This window comes from Phoenix dactylifera, chromosome 2 (assembly GCF_051530095.1).
Source record: "Phoenix dactylifera cultivar Ajwa chromosome 2, Ajwa_hap1_PhDact_Kaust_v1.1, whole genome shotgun sequence".
In the NCBI taxonomy this organism is placed as follows: Eukaryota; Viridiplantae; Streptophyta; class Magnoliopsida; order Arecales; family Arecaceae; genus Phoenix; species Phoenix dactylifera.
Genome location: NC_143191.1, coordinates 19,226,574 through 19,240,837, shown reverse-complemented (window position 1 = coordinate 19,240,837; position 14,264 = coordinate 19,226,574).

Here is a 14,264-nt window from a genome sequence, read left to right as displayed (position 1 = left end):
AAGTAATTGTATTCGGTCCTTGAGCTTGCTCTTGGACTTGGGCTAGGGGAGACCAATCATAGTTTCCTCTAGATATTTTGCTTGTAGCTTCATTTGGGAATAGAATCAATCCTTTAAGCTTTCCTCTACATATCTTCTTGTGAGTGATTGTTTCTCTTCAAGCCAAGGGTCGGGCCAAGTTGCAGCCAGTAGACCCGCCCCTTGCCTTGATTCCCTTGGTTACTAAGTGCTGGCACACAACCGGCGTTATCCGTTCGGCCCGCATCCGTACATCTTGAGGCATCCGAAAGGAGCACGAGGCGAAGGATTTGGTGTGGCGACTTAGGGCCGAGAGCCGCCTTCCATCAATGGGGATGTGTAGTTGCAGAACACAAGCACCCAAATGTTCTCAAATGATGATAGCATGGGGTCTTTGAATACAGAATTTCAAAAGGGCTTTTATTCTTGAGGTGGGGAGTTGGTATCCTATTGATTAATTATGCTGTTGTAAGGAGGCAATCTCCCTAAAAAAAATAATGGAAGATTTGCTTGAAATCTTAAGGCCCTTGCCACATTTGAGAGGTGTAAATGTTTCCTTTCAACTACAGAATTTTGTTGAGGTGTGTATATACAACTCTTTTGGTGGATGATTCCTTTGGATTTAAAATAGAAATTTATATCAAATTCTGAACCTTGGTCAGTTCTGCTGATTTTAATTTTTCTGTCAAATTAGGTTTCAACAAGATAGCAAAATGATTGTATAATGCCTTTGGTTTGTGATTTGAACTTCATTAGGTAAACCCATGTTACATCTACTACAATCATCCATAATAGTTACAAAGTAATGTGATCCATTTAAAGAAGCCATAGAAAAAGGACCCCAAAGGTCTATATGTATTAAATCAAAGCATGCTGCAGATAGATTGTGAGTGGAAGTAAAGGGTAATCTTGATTGTTTTGCAAGAGGACAAATTTCACAAACTGTACCTTCATTATAAACTGAAATATCATCATTCAATGTATGTAGCAAATTTTGTCTAATAGCTGAAAGATGACCTAATCTAATGTGCCATAATGCAGAATTTTTATTGAAAGCTGAATGAATTTGAGGGTGATTTTGCTTACTAATGGAGTGGAATTATCGGGGGTGAAATAAAACAAGCCTTGCAATTCCTTAGCTATCCCAATCATCTTCCATGTTTGAAGGTCCTGGATGAAATAAAACTCAGTAAAGATTATCAAACAACAGTTCAAATCATGTATCAGTTAACTAGCAGATATTAGATTAAATATAAAACTGGGCACACAAAGAACATTTTGAAGAATGATGGTGGAATTAAATTTCACTGTCCCAATGTGTGTGACTGTAGCTAGTTTATCATTAGCTGTAGGGAATTTGTGGTTTTGAGACTGAAGGAATGCTAATAGCTGCTAGCATTGCTCCTAAGTGAAAGGCAAACTAGGAACTAAGTTGATTTCTCCAATCATAGATGCTTGATGAGCAGTTTTATTCTACTGCTGCTTAGGTTTGTGCAACCTATCCCTAGGGGATATCCATGTACCTGACAGCAGGTCTTCACAATGTGATTCTGGAAACCACATTTGTACACCCTCCTCGTTTCTGCATGAGACTTGTTTGTTATTTAGGTTCTGTGCATTCTACTGTACTGACGTGTTGTATCTATTAGATTTTGTCACAATGGCTACTGACTTAACAGAGTTGTGCATGCTGGTTGTGAGCTCCTTATGGGATTCTTCTTGTAAAATCAAATTGAACACATTATCCAGAGAAGGCAAAAGATCCCTCAGCAACACTTGGATTCTAATATTTGAATAACATTCATCTAGTCCCATTAGAAATTGTAGAACGCATCTCTTCTAGTGTTTCTAATTGATCCCATGTAATGCTCCACAATTTGGTGTTGAGCGTGTAGTGTGTATCATACATCTGTATCTAATCCCATAGGATTTTGAGCCTTGAAAAATAAACACTTAATGGTGCTTGATCCCGTCTAGTAGATGAAAGTTGCTGCTCACGCATATATACCCTTGTATTGCTTGATCTAGCAAATCTTTTTTTAAGTTCATTCCAAACTTGATATGCTGAATCAAAGAACAAAATAGATCCTGCAATCACCGTAGAAATGCTGTTTGAAATTCAGGATAAGATCATATGCTTGCATCTTTGCCAAGGATAATACAAAGGGTCATTGACCGCAGGTTTTGCAATTGTGCCATCTATGAAACCCAATTTATTTTTGGCTGAAAGTGCAACATACATTGCCCTGCTCCAGGAGTGATAATTGTGAGAAGTAAGAAGTTAGGAAACAAGAGTAAGACCTAGACTCTCTCCGTGGTGCAGAAAATATAAATTGCTTGATTCATCAGTGATGCCATTTTGGGTGTTTCGTCGATTGTTGACATTTTTCTATGAGGGTTCTAATGTAGAAGAATCCATGATAGAGAAGTAGAATAGGGATCACCTTCATAGAACAGAGATCACCTTGGCAACAAGAGGGCGCTCGGATCGGAGCGCTCATCTTCTCTTCTCCGCGGCTGGCTGTAGATGGCGACGGGAGCGACAGTAGCGGACGCAGCAACGGCATGCGGTGATGGCAACGACACGCAGCGGTGGAGCACTCGTCTCCTCTTCTCTCTGCTGGATCTAGCGGCGGATCTTCTCTCTTGCTCGCGTCCGGAGACAGGGTTGCAGGCGCTTCTCTCTACCGAATCTAGCGGCAGATCTTCTCTCTTGCTCGTGTCTAGGGACAGGGACACAGGAACTCAAGGAAGTCCTTTCTCAATCTCACGCATGGCGGCAGTCGAGCATTTGGGATGCTTTCCTCTTCCTTCCATGCTAGAACCTCCAAACACGATGAAGAAGGGCAACAGGAGCGATGGGAGAAGATGATGGCTGGAAAGGGGAAGGGAAGCTTTCTTAGAGATGACACCCTCTGATCCCCCACGTGAAGAGAGAACCGTACTTAAGCCCCCTTGCGAGAAGAGAGACACCAACAGGATAGGCGCTCTGATACCATATCAAAGAAGCAAAATATTTGAGGAAGAACAATGTTTTCTTCTGTATTGCACTATATGATTACAAGGCTACTATATATACACATCAGGATATGGATGAATGCAGAACCGCAGAACAAACTAACTAACTTCAGCTGTTCAGGATAAGGATGAATGCCAACTGACGTGTGCTTGATAGTCAACTTTAAAGACCACGCAATAGCACGTATCTAGTAGGATAGTGATTACGGGCATCGATCCATAGGGATTGGGGTACAGTTGTTTTCTTAAAAAAAATATTTTAAAAAAAAAAATTTATTAAGAAAATTAAACTAAAAAATTTAATAAAAAAAATAGCAATTAAAAGGATATCAGTTTGAGGAAACCTAGGGCAAGGAATTCACCACTAACGTCGGAACATGGGTTAATTGTATTTTTAATTTATTCTTGGATTATTATGCAAATTGGCTACAAGCCTAATAAGCATTCGAATAAAATTTCACAAAAGTAATTTAGGTATAATCCATCTTTAGTTAGTGATGAGAGCACAAAAGTGCAATCGTTGTACCATCTTAATTAGTATTATAGTTAATCTTTAATGATAAAATTAATTAATTAACGTTATATTTGTGTTTGAGTGCAAGGAATCCAAGAGACCCAAATAACATTGGGTTTGAGCCCAATGCCCGGCAGCCTGAACTCAACAAATTCTCCAGCTGCCATGCAAGCATGAAATCCCGCAGCCGTCAGCACGTCCCCATCTTCCGAATGCCCAGCGTCTCAACCAGCATCCTCCTTCCAATGATCCCGCCTCACAGATCGCCTCCAAGCACCGCGTCCGTGAATGGCATCTTCCCAGCGCATCCCCAACTTCCCTCACAGCCATCCATCCGCCCGTGAAGCCTGCCATCATCTTCTTCAACCTTCCGTGCATCCCTCACGCAATTAGCGCCCGTTCGCTTCTTTCCCCATTTCAAAAATCCTCCCAGCAAGGCGTGATCTCAGACACCATTTCCATCTTCTTCCGCCCGTTCCAGCCGCAACCGCACCATGATCAGCGGCCTCCTAGTGATCCCACGGCTCCCTCCACGGATCCCGCGCCCGTCTGCCCTCTTCCTCCTCCATGATCCACGTCCCAGCGTCCGCCCTCTCCTTCCTCCCACGGATCATGCCATCATCCCGGACAGTCCAGCCTCCTCCGCATCCAAGCAACCACGACGCTCTTCATCCGAATCCATCTCCTGAGATCCCGTGTTCGTTCCGAAGAAGAGATCCCGTGCACGATCCCAGGCGCCCGTTCCTCCTCCTATCCATGGCCGGCTTCAAGGCCCTGGTGATCTATAAGAGGGGGAGGAGAAGGAAAGAACAGGGGGAGCTCTCGGTGCGGGGTGGAGGCTTGGTGGGCGCTCGGTTGGGGCCAAGAAACAGGGGAAGGGTGTGTTCGGTTTGGGGAAGAAGAGAGAAAGAAAAAAAAAAAAAGAGAAATGCTTTGTTTTCTCTTTTGAAAACAGAGCATGCTTTGTTTTTTTTTAGTTTTTAGTTTTATTAAGAGTTTATTTTGAGAGCATGTGTTTTGGAGTTTTTAGTTTTATTTTAATAGAGAGTTTTATTTATGCTAAAGTTGTAATTTTTGTTGTTTTTAATTTCCGTTCTTCAAATTCTGTAATCCTTCTTTTTTTTATGCAATACATTAAAATTTCTTTCATGCAATCGATGTTCGAGTCTTCAATATTTCTAGCACGGTTTTTATCCATTTTATGCCAGAGCTTTCTTTTCCATTAAATATATAAATGCTTTTCGAATTTAAGTACCTATCTTTCCAATTAATTTCAAGTAGAAAATATTCTTCGGTAAACCAGAGAATCCGTCAACATCCCCGACGTAATGTTTTTCTTCTATTAATCAAAAATCGATTTTTAATCCGAGTGAACGTTTTTATTTTTAAGCAACTCCAATCGTCTTCCTGTGGATCGACCTCTTACGACCACTATTCTTCGAGTAGAAAAGGTTAGAGTAAAATTAAATTAAACTTTGTTTGTCGGTTCTAACAACGATCTGTTTAGCGTATTTTTAGTTAAATAGGAATTGGACAACAAAATTTTGGCGCCGTTGCTGGGGAGGCAAATCGAGAAGCAAGAACGATCACGAAGATCAAATTGGATTTTGGATGCCCGGAGTGAACGCACTCCGGTAGTAAGTTTTTATTTTTCCTTATTTTGATTATTTTTAGTTAATAATTTCGTAGTTATTAAATTCTAAAATTTGAAATTCGAAATTTAAAGTTTTTTTTAAAAAAGTAAAAAAATTAAAATTCAAAAAAAAATTTAAAAAAAATTTGAAAAAAATTCCAAAATTCAAAAATTCAAAAATTTAAATTCAAAAGTTGAATTCTGAGATTCAAAATTTGAAATTTAAATTTTAAAAAAAAGTTAAAAAAATTTATTAATTAAATAAAAAATAAAAAAAAATTATTTTTGCTAGTAATTGATAGGGTGCAATCCTCCGAGGTTATCATACCTCTATTGGGGCTCCTCACAGAGTAATCTCCAAAGCTTATTCAACGGACATTCGGAGATTGACTGACGCATAAGGATTGTGTTTAGTTTACATTCAAGTTATTGTTATATAAAATTTAAATAAAACAGAAATTAATTAAAAAAAAATTTGCTTGCTCATTTAATCAGTACAACCTAATGACATTGCATAAACTTTAAAAAAAATCATTGATTATTTGCTGCATTTAGTATTAAGCATTTGCATAAAATAATTTAAAGGCAAAACCTATTAAAAAGATAAGGTTGGAAAGTTATTACCTGTCCTTAGCCCAAAAATCATCACCTTGCATACATATCCTAAGCCAAATTAAATTAAAATCAATTAGACATTGGCCTTAGGGTTTTCGAGCTCAATTAGACTCTTGGAAAGAAGCGGCTGAAAGCCACTCCAGTGAGAATTTAGTAATTGGTGATGTCTAGGAAAGTTTTACAATAGTGAGAACTCTTACGGGTATTGTGGTATCGGTGTATCCCTTCTGGCACCACCACACACCCCGGAACTTTTCTGGTCACTGGTTACTGGATCTCTTAACTGGTAAGCTCAAGCTTAATCTGAAAGGGAGATTAGGAGCTGTCTAATCTAGAGAGAATTTCAAGAACTTTTTAACCTGATAAATCTCTGTGCAACTAGATTTAAGAAGCTACTAAACCTCACTTAATTCTAAGACTAATAGGGTCAAATTGTTGTGTGGTGTTGGTTGTGGTCATTTGTGTCTAGCCCTTCTCTTCTCTTAGGATTTCGTTCATTTTAGGAGTCACATCTGATGAATTGTTGATAATGTATGCATGGTAGAAGATCATTAAGGGATAAGTTAACCCCACTTGATCCTGAGATTGACAGAACTTTTCATCACAACTTGCGAACTGTAAACCAACTGTCAATCTCTACAATGGGTGAACACATTAGAACTTTGAATGAGTTGTTCGTACCCGTATCTGCTAGTCCCCCTACTTGCATAGTATTACCAATTAATAATGCAGCCCAATTCGAGATTCGGGCTGCAACAATAAACATGTTACCCAAGTTTCATGGGTTCGAGAGTGAACAACCTTACATTCATCTAAACAAATTTTTGACAATCTGTCAAACGTTTAGAAATCAAAACTTAGATGAAGAGGGTATTAAATTAAGGTTGTTTCCCATGACTTTAGAGGATCGTGCTGCTGCATGGCTGTATTCCCTTGCTTCAAATTCCATCACAACATAGGAACAACTATCTAGGAAGTTCATGGTTAAGTACTATCCCATGGTAAAAACTGAAAAAATTAAGGATGCCATCAGAACTTTTAGAGAAAAATCTGAGGAGGAATTTTTGTTAGATGTATGCCCTAGAAGCCAATCTGGCTGACACATTGTTAATTCTAGGGACATAATTTTGTACTTGACTATTTATTATTGAATAAATAAAAGGCATCTTTTCATTCATATTATTTATGTGTCTATGAATCATCCAAGAAATTAATAAGATAATGATGCATATTCTCAAGAGTTGAGAATTTGAGCCATGTATCATTGGTGATTAATTTCTAAATGCTCCTGATCAATGGATCATCACGAGGACGGTGATCGATCCGATCAGTGCACAGATCACTTTCCTTCTGGATGGACGAGACTTGAGTCCACAGTGTAGGGACACTGAAATGATAGTGCAGGTGCTTGTTGGAGAACAAGGGTACTGAGCGTGACCAATACAAGAAGTTACTTGGATGTCTATCCACTCGTCAGTGACTTGCTTGATGTTGCAGTAGTATGACTGGTCTTTTGACCTGCAGTGCTTCGGCTACTCACAGTGAGGTTATTGTAGTTTGACTGCACACATACATGGTCTCTAGCCATATGGGTCCATGCAGTGTAGATTGGCTGCAGTAAGTTCACTGTAGGAGTAGGGTATGCACCTATAAGAAATCTATCGACCTTGATAGATAAGGAGAGATCCTTTGTGATTTATAAGACTGAGTTCGTAAGACCTCGGTCGGGGCAGTATGCACAGTGGAGAAAGAGTTTTCCACTCTCGAACTTAAGTCGAATAAATCTTCACATATGACAGACGATGGGGTTTGACGAGTTGTCCATGACCTCCGTCCTGTAGGGATCCACGATAGTAGGACTGTATCACATGATAATTGCACCTAGAGGTTCACCATTCTATTCTGCTGGGTAGCCACTACATGCTGCTAGGTGTCACTGGTGGATGGTGGGACTCATAGAGATTGTCTCGATGATCGATAAACCCTAATGAGTTGAGTTGGAATCGTTCCAACCCATTGAAAGGAGTTTTTAATGATATTGTGATAGAGATCACAATATATCTCACTACCAGTCAGAATAGAATCTATGGAGTCACACACACTAGAAGTATTGACCGATCTGATGGTTGAAAAGTGATTATGAATTACGAGTAATCAATTCGATTGATAAGAAGTTGAAGAAGGAATGGGAATTGATTAATTGGACTTAAATCACAAATCCTACTTGAAGTAGGATTTCTAGAGTTCTAATTGGATTAGGACTGGGAATCCTATTTGGAGTAGGACTGGGATTCCTACTTGGAGTAGGATTCCTACAATCTTAATTAGATTAGGATTTTGAATTCATCTTTGGATTCCTACTTAGAATAGGATTCCTAGAAATCCTAATTGGATTAGGACTTCGGATTCAAATAGAGTCCTAATTGGATTAGGACTAAAATTAAATATGTCCTAATTTGGATTAGGATTTCTTAAGTCCTAATTAATTATTAATCTAATTAATCAACATGACTCCTAATTGGATTAGGATTGAAGAGTTCAATTGAGTCATGGTTCATTCAAGTTCTAATTAGATTAGGACTAGCATAGCATAGAACCCGATTGATTCATGATTTGGTTAATCCTAATTAGATTAGGACTAAACCATGAAAAGGGCACCTAATCCTCTTTGGAAGAGGATTAGGTTAACCAAGTAAGAGGGGCATCAGCCCCTCTTCACTTGGTTGGTGCGACATGAAGGGAGAAAGGGGCCGGCGCCTCCTCTTAAGGAAGATAGTCTAGGGCTCCTAAATTGTAGGAGCCCTAGATAGTTTTTAAAGAGGATACAAGGGGGCTGACGCCCTAAGCTTGGAACTCCTCTCCTTCAGCCGTCATCACCCTCTCCCCTCTCCTTGTTTCATCCGCAAGCAAAGAAGAGAAGAAAGAAGGCTTGGCGGCACTCTTCTTCCTCCAATCCTTCTTCCAACGCAGGGAAAAGAAAGGCTGTGTTCTTCTTCCTTGAGTTCATCCTTCTTCTTCCTTCTCTCAAGTACATTCAAGAGTTGAAAGAAAGAGAGGAGATCAGCCATCAAAAGAAGTCTTTGCAAGGGAGCTAGCACCTCGGGAAGACAAGAAAGCTTTGATCGGTCCTCTGCTTCGTGTGGATACCCGTAGAGGCCGGACGTTTGAACGGCTTCGAACGAACCTTCATCCTAAAACCACGAACTTCAGTTTGCGGTGATCATCTACCCGCACAAGGTGAAGATCTGATCTTCTAAAGGTTTTAAAAGTTTTTAATTCTTGCCTAACTACGAACGGTTCATGAAACAACGTTCATGCGATGAACATCGATCCCGCACATGCCTCTTTCACTGCTATCTGATTTTTTTTGAAATATCAGCGGCATGGGCGGGTTCCCAACAGTGGTATCAGAGCCTAGGCTTCGTAGATTAAGGTACTGAGCGTGACCAAGACAAGAAGTCATTTGGATGTCTATCCACTCGTTAGTGACTTGCTTGATGTTGCAGTAGTATGACTGGTCCTTTGACCTGCGGTGCTTCGGCTACTCACAGTGAGGTTATTGTAGTTTGACTACACGTATACATGGTCTCTAGTCATATGGATCCTTGTAGTGTAGATTGGCTGCAGTAAGTTCACTGTAGGAGTAGGGTATGCACTTACATCGAATCTATCGACCTTGATAGAAGAGGAGTGATCCTATGTGATTTGTTAGACTGAGTTCTAAGACCTTGGCCAGGGCAGTAATATAAAGTGGAGAAAGAGTTTTTTACTATCGAACTCGAGTCGAATAAATCTTGACATATGACAGACGAAGGGGTTTGACGAGTTATCCATGACCTCCGTCCTGTAGGGATCCACGATAGTAGGACTCTATCACATGATAACTGCACCTAGAGGTTCATTATTCTATTCTACTGGGTAGCCACTACATGCTGCTAGGTGTCACTGGTGGATGGTGGGACTCACAGGGATTATCTCGATGATCAATAAACCCTAATGAGTAGAGTTGGAATCGTTCCAATCCATTGAAAGGAGTTTTCAATGATATTGTGATAGAGATCATAATATATCTCACTACCAGTCAGAGTAGAACCTATGGGGTCACACACATTAGAAGTATTGACCGATCCGATGGTTGAATCGTGATTAGGAATCACAAGTAATTAATTCGATTGATATTCAGTTGAAGAAGGAACAAAGGGAATTAATTAATTGGACTTGAAACAAGAGTCCTACTTCGAGTAGGATTCCTAGAGTCCTAATTGGATTAGGACTGGGAATCCTAGTTGGAGTAGGACTGGGATTCCTACTTGAAATAGGATTCCTACAATCCTAATTAGATTAGGAGTTTTGAATTAAAATTGGATTCCTACTTGGAATAGGATTCCTAGAAGACCTAATTGGATTAGGACTTCGAATTGAAATAAGAGTCCTAATTGGATTAGGACTAAAATTAAATATGTCCTAATTTGGATTAGGATTTCTTAAGTCACAATTAATTATTAATCTAATGAATCAATAAGACTCCTAATTGGATTAGGATTGAAGAGTTCAATTGAGTCAAAATTGATTTAAGTTCTAATTGGATTAGAACTTACCTAGATTGGATCCAAACTGGTTCACCCTTGGGCTAAGCCTAATTGGATTAGGGCTAAACCACATTAGGGGCTCCCAATCCTCATTAGATGAGGATTAGGTTAACCAAGTAAGAGGGGGATGAGCCACTCTCATCTACTTGGTGCGGCATGAAGAGAGGGGGCCGGCGCCCCCTCTTAGGAAACTAGTCTAGGGCTCCTAAGTTGTAGGAGCCCTAGATGCTTTTTAAAGGGAGAAAAGGGGCCGGCGCCCTAGGCATTGGAATCCCTCTCCTCTCCAGTCGTGGCCTCCTCTTTTCCCTTTTGGTTTCAGCCGCCATCAGCAAGGGAAGAAAACTCTTGGCGTCTCCCTCCTCTTGGGTTTCTTCCTTGGCTCCAACGCATGAAAAGAGAAGAAGGCTGTCAAGGGCTTTGATCTTCTTCCTCTTCTTCATCCTTCTTCTTCCTCCTCTCAAGTACATTCAAGAGTTGAAAGAAAGAGAGGAGATCAGCCATCAAAAGATATCTCTGCAAGGGAGCTAGCACCCCGGTGAGATAGAGAGCTTGGATCGGTTCCTGCTTCGTGTGGATACCCGTAGAGGCCGGGCACTTGAACGGCTTCAAGCGAACCTTCATCCTAAACCACGAACTTCAGTTTGCAGTGATCATCTACCCGCACAAGGTGAAGATCTGATCTTCTTAAAGTTATTAAAAGTTTTTAATCCTTACCTATCTACGAACGGTCATGAAACAACATTCATGCGATGAACGTCGATCCCGCACATGCCTCTTCCGCTGCCATCTGATTTTATTTTTGAAATATCAACGGCATGGGCGGGTTCCCAACAGTGGTATCAGAGCCTAGGCTTCGTAGATTAAGGTAAGGATTAATTATTAGTAGGCTTATTAGATCTGAAAATTGAAAGATTATGCATGCTGAAAATTTTCTGCATGCAGATTTTTCTAGGGTGCTGATTTTTGCATGCTGATTTTTATATGATAAGATGATGATTCTAATTGCATTGTTAATGAGATTACAAAGTTTAGAATCATGATTAGCATGATCAGCAACCTATGTCATGAGATAATCAGTTAGTTTTCAGATCTGAAAATTATAATTGCTGCATGTGGTGATGATCATAGGATTCAAACCCTTTTGGTATCATATGTAATGACCTGCGATGTGATCTGTGATGTCATGTAATTTTTCAGATGCTTGCATGCATCTTATTTGATGTTTTGAGAGGCCTGCGTGCCTCCTAAAAGGAAATGTAATTTATTATTATTTTTATTTTACATCTGGTTGTATTTCTGTGATGTGATGTACGCCAACGATCAAGTTGAAGACAAGGCATGAGATGAACAGGTGATCTAAGCGGTTGATGGCGATTGGATCAAGAGTTGATCAAGGATCGAATCAAGGAGGCTTGGAACCAATTCAAGAGTTGAAGACCAATTGATCGATTGACGTGCATGTGCTTGTAATACGACCTAATTAGAATCCATGATCATTATCTATTTAAAGTTTAGCTTTATTTTGATGCTGCGATTATAACTGCCTGCAATGTGCCGTTTGCATGTGATGTGAATGAGAGTCGGGTAGATAGGTTTACATGTGATGTAGCAAACCCAATTGAGACCTAAATTAAAAATCTCCTCAATCAAGTCGAGAGTGAACCGACATGAGCAAGTCATATTAGATTAATTGATCTAATTGGTGTCTAGAAAAGCATGAAAGGTGGTTACTTAATTAGGACCTTACTCTCTGAGTGAGGGGAGCCTCCCACCTGCTTACCTGGCCAATTGTTCGATTACCTCTTATGAAGAGCTCAAGTTGCAAACACTAAGACCTGATTAACCAATATTAAGTCAATAGGTCTTCCACTGTAGTAGAGCTGCTAAGGCCTTTCTGATGTTGATTTGTCTCGGCTGGATACAGTGGTCAAGTTGCATCGGGGGGCTGGACCTCTCTATAGACATGAGATGTTGTAGGGTAAAGGTGGGGTTGGGCACCAATAACTGTTAGGTGAGGACCCAATGACGACTTTATTCCTACGGTTATACGGTGGGTCTGACTTAACTAAGAAATGGGACCAATAACTGTTAGGTGAGGTCTTCATGGCTTAGAGACCAAGTTACACTGCAACATGCTTAAGAAGCATTGTACAAGAGTTGTACATTCATCAATTTATGTGTCATCAATAACTGTTAGGTGAGGTGGCATGTAAATTGGTGGAACTGCAGTACCCACTAGAAACCCTAGTCGCGTAGGATTTCCGTTTTCCTACCAGGGGAGTGTGAGGAATTCGAGAAAATAGTGGGAGGTACATTTATTCTAAAAGACCCTAGAACAAATAAGGATCAAGTATAAAATTCTAATTAGAATCTTTACTCTATGAGGATTATAATGTCAGCTTCTAGATTTTTAACTCATATCCTATAAAACAACCGTTTGACCAAACCCAATTATAAAGACTGGCTCAGCAAATTTCAAAAATAGTTTTGAATTGTGAGAAATTAGGGTATGAGCTAGACCATGGAATCCCTGTATTACCAATCTGTCCGATCACTGATCAGCGTAAGACGCATGCCAAGTGGACGAACGATGACAATAAAGTTAGGTGCTACATAATGGCATTCATGTCCAATAAATTATAATGCCAGCATGAGAACATGAAGATTGCCAAGGACACATTAAAACACCTGCAAGAGTTGTATGGTAATCAGAGTCACGCAGCTTGGTTTGAATGTCCAAAAGGCTCTTCAAGGCCAAGATGCGTGATGGGCAGTCTATCCATGATCATGGTTTGACCATGATAAAGGACTTAGAGAAACTTGAGAAGCTCGGCATGATTATGCACAAGGAATTGCAAATGGATTTGATCCCACAATCCCTTCTAGCTTCATATGAACAGTTTATAGTAAATTATCATATGAACAAGATTGTAAGCACCAAAACAGAATTGTTAAATAAATTGGTAACTATCTTAGGGACCTTGAAGAGTTCAAGGGGCATCGTTCTCGCTGTCGAGTTGGTTTCTAATTCCAAGAGAGAGTCTATTTGGAAGAAGAAGAAGCCTACGAAGAAGCAGAAGACTAGAAAAACACCAAGTAAGAAAGTTCCAAGAAAAAGGCCAATTGCAAGGAAAAGTGTTTCCATTGCATAATGGACGGCCATTGAAAGAGGAACTGTCCTATATACATGGGAAGCATAAAGAACATGAAGGGTGACAGACCTTCAGAAGGTTTGTCAGATATGCTCAGGATACTTAGGGACTGTTACCTATTGCTAGCAGAAATTTGATTTCTGTATTTTATTTAGCACAGAAAGATTTTTATTTATTTGAAAATTAAATTGATTCAAAATGGTTTTATGATTGACAGTCTCTATCACATACATATGGATGTATCTGTGAATATATCTGAGCAAACAGTGAATACCATAGGATCTAATAGATCCAAAAATGAGATAAATCTAAAGTATTTATGGCACCTCAGGCTTGGCCATATAGGAGAAGACAAAATAAACAAATTGGAGAAACATGAGCTTTTGAGCTCATTGACTTTCGAGTCATATTTGATTTGTGAATTCTGCCTTCAAGGAAAGATGGCCAAATTATCCTTTGTAGGACACAAGGAGGTCCACTGAAATACTTACCCTAGTACACACTGATGTGTGTGGCCCATTCGATGTGCAGGCTAGGGGTTGTAATTTTTTACTTCATTTTACCGATGATTACTCACGGTATGGATATGTGTATGAGACACAAATATGAAACTTTTGAAAGGTTCAAAAAGCTTAGATATGAAGTAGAAAAATAAGCACAAAAACTTATTAAGATTCTTCGATCAGATCGAGGAAGTGAATACCTTAATGGAGAGTTCCATGATT